The sequence below is a fragment of the Myxine glutinosa genome, chromosome 9 (genome assembly GCF_964187855.1).
Source record: "Myxine glutinosa chromosome 9, kmMyxGlut1.1, whole genome shotgun sequence".
In the NCBI taxonomy this organism is placed as follows: Eukaryota; Metazoa; Chordata; class Myxini; order Myxiniformes; family Myxinidae; genus Myxine; species Myxine glutinosa.
In genome coordinates this window covers 119,199,110-119,213,129 of record NC_136269.1, presented here as the reverse complement: position 1 = coordinate 119,213,129, position 14,020 = coordinate 119,199,110, and the positions used below count along the sequence as shown (strand labels likewise).

The following is a 14,020-nucleotide window of genomic DNA, read 5'->3' as shown; positions in this document are numbered from 1 at the left end:
ATTGCCCCCATTTGCTCACTCTGAGCCCTCGCTTCGTTCCTTATTTGCTCACCCATTTTGGCTTCCAATCTGTCCATAAGGGCCCCCATTTGTAACATAAAAAGGTCCGAATCCCCCAGCGGCGCTGCTACGGTCACGTGCGCGGCTAGATTTGGTGCCGCTGTAACCGCTTGCGCAAAGGCGCCATTTTGCGCGCCTGAAACCTCGTGCGCGAGAGCGCCATTTTGTGCGCCTGATACCCCCTCAACCACATCCTCCATATACATTTCCCCGAGGTCCTGGGTCGATTCCACCCCGCTTATCTCTCCCACCGGCATCCCGTCGCCTTGACCAGCCATGGAGCGATTTCAAAATTCGGGTTTTGCTTTAAAACACAAATTTTCAGCAGCTCGTAATTTTGAGCGCGTTAAGCGCGCTTCGGGCCTCGTATCTCACTCCCCGACACCAATTTCTTGCTGTAATAACACAATTGGTGTCCAAAATTTGGGCTAAATAAATTTAGTCCCAGGTTCGAATCCCAACTCCTGACGACCAATTTGTTACGGTCCGCGGATTAGATGTTATTTTACCGAGCGGAGGTATAACCGCGGTCCGAACAGTTCTTCCCCGATTCACCCGATTTACCCAAACGTTGGCCGTATCGCGCCACAGCTACTCAATCTGGAAAACTCTAAAGCGACCGAATGCAAAGAGGAAGAAGACGTACAGAAGAGTAACTGGATTTATTACTATTTACACACATAAGCAAAAAGAGCAGTCACGATTATTTACAGGGGACATGAGACGCAGGTGACACAGTGAAAATTACTAGCTTATACAGACTTAGTTACTACCCAGGACAGAACAAACAAAGACGACTCACACGGGGAATTGCAGAGTGGATTGGCTGGAAGGAGGTGTGTGGCTGGAGGGGGAGGACGGCACGGAGCTGGCTGGAGCTTGATCCCGCACGGGACGTCGGGCTGGACCTCGACGGCCGCTGATGCCACCGATCCTGTCGTGTGCGCGGGATCACGGGTCAGATCACGGGTCGGATCACGGGTCGGATCACGGTCGGAGCCGACGCGCTGGTGGGGGGTCTGGCGTGACGGGTTCTCTCCTCTCTCTTTCTTTTGTCCAACCACTCTTTCTCCAACGCAACCACTCAACGCAACCACTGACCACCCCTGACGACCAACTCAGCTCTTGTCATGGACCTCTCTTTTCAGACTCATCTCCTTGTCTCAGTAAAAGCGCATTCCTCTTGGGGGCGTCTCTCATGGGTTATATATAGCCCCACCCCTCAACCTTTGCGAACCTCCCCCAAACGCTCTTCCTCCGCCCTCTCAAACCAAACCCCTCGTGCTCGGTTGGTTGTTCGGGGCTGGCTCACTCCTCCCCTCTATGACGAGGTGGAGACACGCCCTTCTTTCCCAACCCTGCCTCGTGGCCAATGGTGGTTGAAGAAAACCGCCCAAAATACAGTTGGCCATTGAAATGAAATGAAAGGGGATCTACTCTTATTTCACTTGGTGCAATGGAGTATTTAAATTAATGGGAGACACAGCCTTACCCTAAGACACATAATAAGAAAAAGCTACTGAACAAGGGTTTTATCGGGTCCTGCAATGTGGTGTTTATGGAATAATTACCGAGACGCCCTTTTTATCTTTACACTACGGAGGTATTTACAAGGATCATGACATTTACAAAGGGTGATCTTTACAACAATTTACACTACAACAACAAAAAAAAAAAAACATTCTCATATCCACAACAATATATATATATATATATATATATATATATATATATATATATATATATAGATATATATATATATATATATATATATATATATATATATATATATATATATATATATATATATATATATATATATATATATATCTTGTTACGGGACCGCGGCTAGGATGTTAATTGGCCGAGCGGATGGCCGCCGCGCCCGAACAGTTACCCCGACTAACCCGATTCCTGAACGTTGGCCGAATCGCGCCACAGATATTCAATGGAGAAAAGACTAAAGCGAAGGATGTGAAGAAGAAGAACACCAAAGCAAAAAGGTTGGAAATGCTACTAAATTTATTCCTACTATTTACACAATCAAAGAAACCAAGGAGAAGGAAGGATAAGAAAATAAAATACAGAAGAGGAAAGGTGACAGTGAAATTCTAGATTATCTAAACAGGCTTAACTTATACCCTGGACAGAACAAACAAAGACGGACTCACACGAATGGGGAATGGAGGCAGGAACGATTGGCTGGACCGGGAGGAAGGTTCAGCTCGGACCACAAGCTAGAAGGCTTTGCAGCGCGCACAGCAAACCGGGCCTTGTCAGGCTGGGAGCGAGCAGGGTGACATTGTGCACTTCTCTCAAGGCTTCCCCCGCGCTTCTCTCGCGCACTTGTGTTAAAGGCTTCCTTCTCGCTTCTCTTCCCTCCTTGCGCACTTCTCTCTGAAGCTCCTCCCTTTGCAGAACTCAGAACTCCTCTCTCTTAGTCCAACAACTTCAAGGCTTTCGCGCGCGCTCTTTATAGCGCCTCAGGCGATCAAGCCGCTGGTGTCCAGGACACGCCCATAGGTGAGCTCGCCTCGGCCCTGATTGGTCGGCACGGCCCTCTGGCTCCACCCTTGATGACGAGGGGTGGGCACGCCCAGGATTCGGCAGCTCTTCCCCCTTCTTCTCCGAGCCGACCTCGTGGCGAATGGAGTCGCGGAGGGAACAGTTGGCAATTGTTGGAAGGGGAATGTGAATGAAAGGGGGATCTACTCTTATTTCACTTGGTGCAATGGAGTATTTAAATTAATGGAAGACACAGCCTTACACTAATACACATAATAAGGATATAACTACTGAACAGGGATATATGGTGTCCTTCGTGTATGTTTTATGGAATTAACTACGGGAACGCCCTTTGACCTTTATACAACAACAAATGCAGGAAGGAGGGTGACATTTTACAACAATTCATTACACAACAATATTTAAAAAAACATTCTCATATCCACAACACTGCACCCTCCTCCCCTTAGGCACGTCCCGGGCCTATGAACTTTAGCTTTTAGTGTGGCACGTAGGTGTAGTTCCCTCTACATTTAACCTGACCCTGAGTGCGAGAGTTTTAAAACATAAATAAATATGTCCCGCTGCTCCATTGCACCCTGCCTAACAGATTCACACCCACAGCTAACCGAATTATGGATTTGTCTTCAAACTAAAACAATTACGGTTGGGGCGCATTATTTACAATGACTCTACTTTATTTACAATACGCAACCCAGGACCTGTGATCGTTCTTTTGGGGGGGGGGGGGGGGGGAGACAGTCTGCCCTGCATCGATGCACCAGAAAGCACCCAAAACACACCAAAACACACCAAAACACCCTCAAGCACCAATCGGTGCACAGTCATCATAGTTCATAAAAATAAAAACAACAAACCCTTGGTGGTGTCTTGCTCTTCGGCTCCCTCTGCTGGCTAATGCTCTCTTCCAGTTGTTGTCATCTTCTTTGCTGGCGGCCTATTTGCAATAAAATTTGCACAAAACGTGTCCATTTTCATATTATTTATTTATGGCCCACAGGGCCGACTACGTGTGGTTCACCTGGGGGGCATCGGTGCCCTGTGACCAAGGTCCGCCAGCAAGATCTCGGGCCTTCATGGCCGGTTCCAGCAGAGGGGCCTTGCCCCAACCCATGGGGTCCATAAGTGGTGCTTGGCCACAGACATGTGGTCCATAAGGTGGTGCATCGATGCAGACAGCTGTGGTTCCGGGAGTTTCGGGCGCACAATGGCGGACTCACGCACGCTCCCCTCGGCGCCCAGTGGCGCACAGGTCCTCATGTGGGAGACAAAGGGGGGAAAAGACAGATGAGCGAGGGGTAAGGTCTCAAGGGTACACATCAAACAAGGCAATGCAAGGCGAAGTGCGTACGGAGAGCGAAGTGAGAAAAGCTCGGCCCTACCGTACGTCACCCCCCCTTGTCACCTACTCTACCCTTGCCCTTACCCCATATTTACAAAATCTACACCTTTACAAATTCGTCACTACTGTCACGTCTTCCCCATATTTCCCCTATACCAAATTCGTCTCCACAATCCCTCTAACCAAAATTTGCCATCACCCAATTCATCATCAATCCTCATAAGGAGGGAGAGATGGAACAACAAGCACAATGTCACACCCACGTCATGATGCGTCTCACAATCCAAAACATTTACATCATAAAAATAATAAAAACAACCTGACATGGTGTGGAGGTACGTCATCCCAGGTGAGTGGATGTAGATGGTGTGAGGAGATCTCCATCCTAACTATCCTCTAAATGACATTAACACACTTTACACTACCCGGGGCCTTTCCCTGCCAATCCATTGGCCAACTTACACTATGGGTTCTAAAAACCAAATTCCCATTGACCAAACTGTGGTGCTTATCAATTTGGGGTCTCACTCCCCCGATGCAACTCCCTGTGCCCTTGCACAATTTCAGGACTGGGGCGTGTAGCTCTCCCAGCAGGCCTACCCACCTGCACACCTCCACCACTGCAGTTGCCACCCGAGCTTACCTAGCTCCTCACCCTAACCTATCTAATTGGGGAAGGCCTCTCCTGGCTCTGTCACCCCTCGGTGCCCTCTGGCACTGGGCTACCCGGGTCCGTCCTCCGGATCCTCGGGCCCCATCCACAACAACTCTACCAGCTCCCAGAGCCCACCTGTGGCCTCACCTGGCCGACATCCTCACAGTGGTGGAGTGCCCAAACCAACTACACACACTAACAGGCTACACGCCCAGCCATTTCCACATCACTAATGCACCCATCCAAATACCATTCTTCCACCACGCACCACAGATGCCAATATCCAACCACAATTTACCTGTACCCTCTACCTAACACTTACACTACCCTCCCCGGGTATTTGTGATGGGGTCCATTCTTCCCCCATTCACACCTTCGCACCATCCACTCCACTCCACAGTTTCCCCCATACTCACTCCACGACCATCCATTCCAATACTCCATATACTCCACACAACCATTCTCCATACACCTGCTCTCCATTCACCTGTTGTTGCACACCTGTGCAATCACACCTGGTGCCACCTGCACCCTCCTTCCTCCCTGGACCATTTGGGTCAACACAACACACATCACCATCACTCCCTCATACACTGCTCCATACACCTGTTCAGTTGCACACCTGTGCAATCACACCTTCAAGTCACACTCACAATCATTTACTCATACCCTGCTCAATACACTTCCAATCCTCAAACACACGGCATCATCTCATCTAACTACTCCCCTCTGGAACTTGCGCTTCCCAGTCGCCCCTTTAAACTACTGCGCTCCCTCGTCATTATAATCCAAACTAATCTACCTGCGTCCCCACTACAGGTATCATTGTCACTACCTAAACCTTACCATTACCTATTGTCATCTTCTCTAGGTCCCTACACACTATATCCTAACCCTCCCGGGCTAGTTTTCACTGCCATAAACCCCATAAACTAGTGCTCCTTTGCCCCCGCTGTGAGAGATGGCAAAGTTGCCATCCCACCACATCGGGCATCTTCCACTACCAATCTTGCTCTCCAAATTCCAACCAATCAAAAATTTTCTATTCCAAAATTTCGAATCCAAAAACACTATCAGTATCACCATCATCACAGTCCGCTATATCCTAGCCTCGGTGCGTCATGACATCATTAAACTCGGCTTCGCAAAGCCGAGCAATGAACGCGGGTGGTTTGGTCGCCTGCAGGTTGAATCCGTCCGGCTTTCGGTTCAAGGGAGGTGGTTTGGTCGGGCCGAGATTCCACGCACCATCTCGGCGCGGTACCTTGCGGTCCAGGGCCCGATGACTAAGGCTCGCCCGGTCGGAACCCCGCCCCCGCCAGGGGGCACCGTTCCGCTTCCTCCCACTCGCCCTTGAACCGGACCGGTCGCCTCGCCCGACAAGGCCCGGACTCGACCGTGCAGGGCGGGGCCAAGCCCGAATCGGCAACGACGCTTCGAAGAGAAGCGACGCAGCATCGATCCGCGCCGGGCCTGGCATCCAACAAAGCGCACCGTGCCCCGAGTGCTCGCATCGGCTATCCGTCGCCCTAAACGCTGCCCCGTTCAACGTCGATGCTTTACTCGCATGCCCACACGCACACGCGACCCTTTTGACACTCACAAAACCCGGCGTTCCAACGCCGTCCGTACATTCCACACACTCCGTCCATTCCACCAACGCACTCCCTGTTACACACCACACCTCTCGCGCACACTCGCCGTTCGCACACTCCCTTAACACACCTCGCGCACCGTCTTGCGCACTCTCCCCTCTCGGTACGTACCCCGTACCACTCACCATGGGCGTGCACTCTTGCATCCACCCACTAACGCGCTCAGATGGGCTCTCCCACACCCGCGCCACGACCAACTCAGGTGTGCTTCCTCGCACACGTTCCACCACCACCTTACTCTCCGTGTCATACTCACCCTCGCACGTACACTCCGTATTGCTCTCACTCCCTGTGTCACACTCCGTACACCCCGATGTGCATTCTCGCTCGCACTCGGTATCACACTCGCGCTTCGTAACACGCTCACCCCTTGACGCACACTTTTTTTTCCACACGCGACCCTTCACCAACGCCCGGGTGCTTCCTCGATCCCAATCGCGCGACAATTCTCTTGTCGTCAAACATCCTCCTGCAAAATCTCCCCGCACAATACACAGCATGACTCACCTGGGGGATTCCCTTCTCCACGCGCACCTGCAAATCTTTATAAGGATTAGCAAGTACGGCTTCAGGATGTGCATTCAGATTTTGAGCAGTTTCCATTCCTTCCTCCGACTGTTGCTCTTCTACGTCTGTCGTTTCTACAATTTCAATTATACCCACCACTACTTTTTCTTTATTCCCCTCGACGACCGCTGGCTTTAATAAAATTTTCTCTCCTACCTCAGCGGTCCCCGGCTGCCCCATACCCCGGGTCGCGATCTCTATTCCCGTCATTGTACCCGTGCTTTCCTCCGCCTCGCTCGACCCGCGTTACCTCCTCGTGCACCCCTGGGACCTGCTCGCCCAACCCGCGGTCTCTGTCCCTCTCCGCTTCCCTTACTTCATATGCGACTCTGTCCCTCGCCAGTCTCTCATTATCGGCCCTCATTTCGTTCGTTATTGCTTCAATTTGCTCACTATTCCTTTCCATCATTTGTCCCATTTCTCTGCTTTCCGCCCTTGTTTTATCCCCGTGCAGGTTCAGGGACGCCTGCATTTGTGCCATAAATTGCTCCATGAGGGCCTGCATTTGGGCCATCCCTCCCACTTGTGCAGCGGGTGCGGCCGCCGTAGCCATGTGCGAGGCGCCATTTTGCGTCCCTTCAACCACGTGCGCGAGGGCACCATTTTGTGCACCTGACACCTCCTCAACCACCTCCTCATTGCTCTCCTCCACCATTTCTTCCCTCCGGTCCTGGGTTACCCCTAACCCCTCTTCTATTTCACCCACCTGCATCCGATCGCCTTGACTAGCCATGGCGCGATTTCAAAGTTCGGGTTTTTCTAAAACAAAACAAATTTCGGCCGCTCGTAATTTTGAGCGCGTTAAGCGCGCTTCGGGTCCAATCTCGCTCCCGACACCAATTGTTACGGCCAATTGTACAATTGTGTCCAAAATTTGGGCTAAATAAATTTAGTCCCAGGTTCGAATCCCAACTCCTGACTACCAATTGTTACGGGACCGCGGCTAGTATGTTAATTGGCCGAGCGGATGGCCGCCGCACCCGAACAGTTACCCCGACTAACCCGATTCCTGAACGTTGGCCGAATCGCGCCACAGATATTCAATGGGGAAAAGACTAAAGCGAAGGATGTGAAGAAGAAGAAGAACACCAAAGCAAAAAGGTTGGAAATGCTACTAAATTTATTCCTACTATTTACACAATCAAAGAAACCAAGGAGAAGGAAGGATAAGAAAATAAAATACAGAAGAGGAAAGGTGACAGTGAAATTCTAGCTTATCTAAACAGGCTTAACTTATACCCTGGACAGAACAAACAAAGACGGACTCACACGAATGGGGAATGGAGGCAGGAACGATTGGCTGGACCGGGAGGAAGGTTCAGCTCGGACCACAAGCTGGAAGGCTTTGCAGGGCGCACAGCAAACCGGGCCTCGTCAGGCTGGGAGCGAGCAGGGTGACGTCGTGCACTTCTCTCAAGGCTTCCCCCGCGCTTCTCTCGCGCACTTGTGTTAAAGGCTTCCTTCTCGCTTCTCTTCCCTCCTTGCGCACTTCTCTCTGAAGCTCCTCCCTTTGCAGAACTCAGAACTCCTCTCTCTTAGTCCAACAACTTCAAGGCTTTCGCGCGCGCTCTTTATAGCGCCTCAGGCGATCAAGCCGCTGGTGTCCAGGACACGCCCATAGGTGAGCTCGCCTTGGCCCTGATTGGTCGGCACGGCCCTCTGGCTCCACCCTTGATGACGAGGGGCGGGCACGCCCAGGATTCGGCAGCTCCTCCCCCTTCTTCTCCGAGCCGACCTCGTGGCGAATGGAGTCGCGGAGGGAACAGTTGGCAATTGTTGGAAGGGGAATGTGAATGAAAGGGGGATCTACTCTTATTTCACTTGGTGCAATGGAGTATTTAAATTAATGGAAGACACAGCCTTACACTAATACACATAATAAGGATATAACTATTGAACAGGGATATATGGTGTCCTTCGTGTATGTTTTATGGAATTAACTACGGGAACGCCCTTTGACCTTTATACAACAACAAATGCAGGAAGGAGGGTGACATTTTACAACAATTCATTACACAACAATAAAAAAAACAACATTCTCATATCCACAACAATATATATATATATATATATATACATATATACATACATATATATATATACATACAGTGCATTCAGAAAGTATTCAGACCCCTTCACTTTTTTCACATTTTGTTATGTTGCAGCCTCATGCTGCAATCGTTTAAATTCATTTTTCCCTCATCAATCTACACTCAATACCCCATAATGACAGAGAAAACAGGATTTTAGAAAGTTTTGCAAATCTTTAAAAAGAAAAAACTGAAATATCACATTGACATAAGTATTCATACCCTTTGCTATGACACTTGAAATTTAGCTCAGGTGTCTCCCATTTCTCTTGATCATCTTTGAGATGTTTCTACACCTTGATTGGAGTCCACCTGTGGTAAATTCAATTGATTGGACATGATTTGGAAAGGTACACACCTGTCTATATAAGGTCTCACAGCTGACAATGCACATCAGAGCAAAAACCAAGCCATGAGGTCGAAGGAACTGCCTGTAGAGCTCAGAGGCAGGATCGTGTCGAGGCACAGATCTGGGGAAGCCTACAAAAAAAATTTCTGCTGCATTGAAGGTTCCCAAGAGCACAGTGGCCTCCATAATTCTTAAATGGAAGAAGTTTGGAACAACCAGGACTCTTCCTCGAGCTGGTCGCCCGGCCAAACTGAGCAATCGGGGGAGAAGGGCCTTGGTAAGAGGTGACCAAGAACCCGATGGTCACTCTGGCTGAGCACCAGAGATCCTGTGTGGAGATGGGAGAAACTTCCAGAAGGAGAACCATCACTGCAGCAGTGCAGCACTCCACCGATCTGGGCTTTATGGCAGAGTGGCCAGACAGAAACCTCTCCTCAGTGAAAGACACATGAAAGCCCGCTTGGAGCCCACTCTTCTGGAAAGGCTTTCCACTTGATGTTGGAACATTGCTGCGGGGATTTTTTTTTGGTTGTATACAAGATCGAGGCTCGTGAAAAAGCTAACAGATAACCCTAGATTTGCTTCCATTCAGCCACAAGAGCAATAGTGAGGTCGTGCACTGATGTTGGGCGATTAGGCCTGGCTCACAGTCGGCGTTCCAATTCATCCCAAAGGTGTTCGATGGGGTTGAGGTCAGGATTCTGTGCAGGCCAGTCAAGTTTTTCCACACCGATCTCGACAAACCATTTCTGCATGGACTTCGCTTTGTACACTGGGGCATTGTCATGCTGAAACAGCAAAGGGCCTTCCCCAAACTGTTGCCACAAAGTTGGAAGCACACAATTGTCTAGAATGTCATTGTATGCTGTAGCATTAAAATTTCCCTTCACTGGAACTAAGGGGCCAAGCCTGAACCATGAAAAACAGCCCCAGACCATTATTCCTCATCCAGCAAACTTTACAGTTGGCACTATGCATTCGGGCAGGCAGCATTCTCCTGGCATCCATCAAACCCAGATTCGTCCGTCGGACTGCCAGATGGTGAAGCGTGATTCATCACTCCAGAGAACGCGTTTCCACTGCTCCAGAGTCCAATGGCGGCGAGCTTTACACCACTCCAGCCGACGTTTGGCATTGTGCATGGTGAACTTAGGCTTGTGTGCGGCTGCTCAGCCATGGAAACCCATTTCATGAAGCTCCCGATGAACAGTTGTGCTGGCGTTGCTTCCAGAGGTAATTTGGCACTCGGTCGCGAGTGTTGTAACTGAGGACAGACGATTTTTACGCGCTAAGGGCTTCAGCACTCGGCGGTCCCATTCTGTGAGCTTGTGTGGCCTCCCACTTCGCGGCTGAGCTGTTGTTGCTCCTAGACGTTTCCACTTCACAATAACAGCACTTACAGTTTACCAGGGCGGCTCTAGCAGGGCAGCAATTAGACGAACTGACTTGTTGGAAAGGTGGCATCCTACGACGGTGCCACGGTGAAAGTCACTGAGCTCTTCAATATGGCCCATTCTACTGCCAATGTTTGTCTATGGAGATTGCACGGCTGTGTGCTTGATTATATATACCTGTCATGAATGGATGTGGCTGAAATAGCAGAATCCACTAATAGGGGTGTCGTTTGCAGAGGGTAGACAATGATTACCTTAGAGCCAGGTAGAGTGTATATATTACTGTGCTCTGACTGTCGTGAACAAGAACAAACCCCATGTAATAAGTAGGAAATTTGTGTAGACCATATGTCGTTGAAGAGCTTGTATCTTCATCCCCATGAGAGGGGTGGGGTTTGTTAATTAGCGAGGGATTATGGGTAAATTAATCCCCTGCATGTAATTGCCTCTGTAATATTTTCCTGTGTTCCTTATACCGCACTACACCCACCTAATAGGAAATCGACCATTAACCACACAAATTAAAAACCAACCTGAAACCAGGCATCGAACACTATCGTGGATAACATCAACTTTGTGAGAACACAGGACAGGCAGGTTTGTGAGGCCACGCCTATAAGAGCAGTGATTGGTCCGGTATTTTATTGGCACAAGGACTGGTAAGATGGGACTCGCTGATAGGAGCGGACACGGAGACGTCATGAGATGACGTCAGAGCCTCAAGTACAAAATAATTGGAATGGCGAACATTTTCTCTTATCGGGCTTCTCGTTCTGGATCCCATGGTGAACAGTCGCATTTTGTCTTCTTGCGCAAGAGAGATTCATCAAGGGCAGTCGTGTTCCGACATCTTGATAGTGATCGTGAGGAGGAAGAGCTGCGGACCGAGAACTGCGGTTTTCCGAACAAGATCGTGAGGATAAGCGTGGCTGGAAGAGCGAACTGCGCACGGAGGTCTGGTTCTCCTGCCCACGAGCTGCGCGGCAAAGCGTGCGGTTCCCACCAAGGTCGGGACGATCTGTGACGATTCCTGACGAGATTCCAGAGCAGCTTAGAGCTAAGGGCCACAAACCGCACATTTATTTTCCAGTTATTTTATCCTTTGTCTGTATTCGGGTCTGTCTGGGAGCGCTACAATTAGGAATATCGTTTTATCGTGCATTTTCTTTGTTACCGGCATTTTGGTTAATAAAGCTGGCATTTTCTTGTACATTGTAAATCTGTGTCGTTCGAGTTAATTTATCCAGGTGCGAAGACGTTGGGTAGAGCGTTCCAGGTAAGTTCGTCATCCCCCTTTCCCTCGCGGGTAACAAAGGTCCGCCATTGAATTAAACGCCTCGGAGTGTTAAGCTTGTTTAGTCATCTGTGTCACCCTGCGGTGTTCAGTCAAGCGCTTCCAATATTTTTGCAAGGGTACCAATATTTTTGGCCACAACTGACGAGGTAAAAATGTGGTATAATCATGGTAAAAAAAACTGTGATCCTATAAAGTTTTGTTGTGATTAACATTGGGAACTCAGAAGAGTTGCGACACAAACAAACAAACAAGAAATATGTTGTGCATACCACAATACTTGCACAATCCCTAAAATAGGTTGTTGGCCTATGATGACCTCAAAAATAATTGGTGGTTGAATTCAGTGACCTGGTATGCAAATCCTCTTAAAATTCCAAGTCAATCAGATGAAAATTAAGGATTTTAGAAATTCGGCCTTTGTTGACCTTTTTGCCTATGTTGACCTCAAAAATAGTTGGGGGTTGAATTCAGTGACCAGATATGCAATTCCCCTTCAAATTTCAAGTTAATTGGATGAAAATTGAGGATTTTAGAAATTTGGCCTATGTTGACCGTTTAGCCTAGGTTGACCTCAAAAATAGTTGGGGGTTGAAATCAGTGACCAGATATGCAAATCCCCTTCAAATTTCAAGTTAATTGTATAAAAATTGAGGGTTTTAGAAACTTGGCCTATGTTGACCTTTTGGCATATGTTGACCTCAAAAATACTTGGTGGCTGAATTCAGTGTCCAGATAAGCAAATCCTCTTAAAATTTCAAGTCAATCGGATGAAAATTGAGTTTAGAAATCTGGCCTATTTTGACCTATGTTGATCTCAAAAATAGTTGGGGATGAATTCAGTGACCAGATATGCAAATCCTCTTCAAATTTCAAGTTAATTGGATAAAAATTGAGGGTTTTAGAAACTTGGCCTATGTTGACCTTTTGGCATATGTTGACCTCAAAAATACTTGGTGGCTGAATTCAGTGTCCAGATAAGCAAATCCTCTTAAAATTTCAAGTAAATCGGATGAAAATTGAGGAGTTCAGAAATCTGGCCTATTTTGACCTTTTGACCTATGTTGATCTCAAAAATAGTTGGGGATGAATTCAGTGACCAGATATGCAAATCCTCTTCAAATTTCAAGTTAATTGTTTGAAAATTGAGGATTTTAGAAACTTGGCCTATGTTGACCTTTTGGCCCATGTTGACCTCAAATATACTTTGTGGTTCAATTTAGTGACCAGATATCCAAGTCCTCTTCAAATTTCAAGTTATTTGGATGAAAATTGAGGATTTTAGAAATTTGACAAAGTTATTGACCTTTGACATATGTTGACCTATGTTGACCTTTTTGAACCCCCAAAACAATAGGCTTCTTGTGTATGACCAACTCTACCGTTTGGTGAAGTTTTGTGAAGATCGGTTGAAAATTGTGACCTGTGGGCGACAGAATGAAAATTCACTCATAGAGCGACACTTGGCAAAAGAGAATGAAGTAGAATGACACTCAGTAAAGCATCCCTTTTACCTCACAAATAAATTGGTGGTTGGGTTCTGTGACCTGATATGCAAATAGTCTTCAAATTTTAAGTTAATCAGATTAAAATTGACAATTTTAGAAAGTTGGCCGATGTTGACCTCAAAAATAGTTGGTGGTTGGTTTCATTAAGCTGATATGCAAATCCTATTCAGATTTCAAGTCAATCGGATGAAAAGAGGATTTTAGAAATTTCAGAAAAGTGGTTGACCTTCGGCCTATGATGACATTTTGGCCTATGTTTATCTCAAAAATAGTTGGTGGTTGAATTCAGTTAGCTGATATGAAAATCCTATTCAAATTTCAAAGTCAATCGGATGAAATTTGAGGATCTTAGAAATTTAAAATGGTTTTTGACCTATGGCCGATGTTGACCTTTTGGCATTTGCTGATATCTCAAAAAATAGTTTGTGGTTGAATTCAGTTAGCTGATATGAAAATTATATTGAAATTTCAAGTCAATCAGATGAAAATTTAGGATTTTCGAAATCTGAAATGGTTGTTGACCTTTGGCCTATGTGACCCTTAGGCCTACGTTGATCTCAAAAATAGTCGGTGGCTGAAT

General features: G+C 47.6%; 1 protein-coding gene across 2 annotated transcripts in view; it reads right to left on the bottom strand.

Moving 5' to 3' along the window:
- Positions 1-13,358, bottom strand: part of LOC137435034 (uncharacterized) — a 35,422-nt gene extending 22,064 nt beyond the window's left edge. For both annotated transcript variants that reach the window (XM_068128400.2, XM_068128403.2), the window contains exon 1: positions 13,315-13,358. The gene's annotated coding sequence lies outside the window, so the exon portion shown is untranslated. The remainder of the gene's footprint in view (positions 1-13,314) is intronic.
- Between the last annotated feature and the right edge of the window lie 662 nt (positions 13,359-14,020).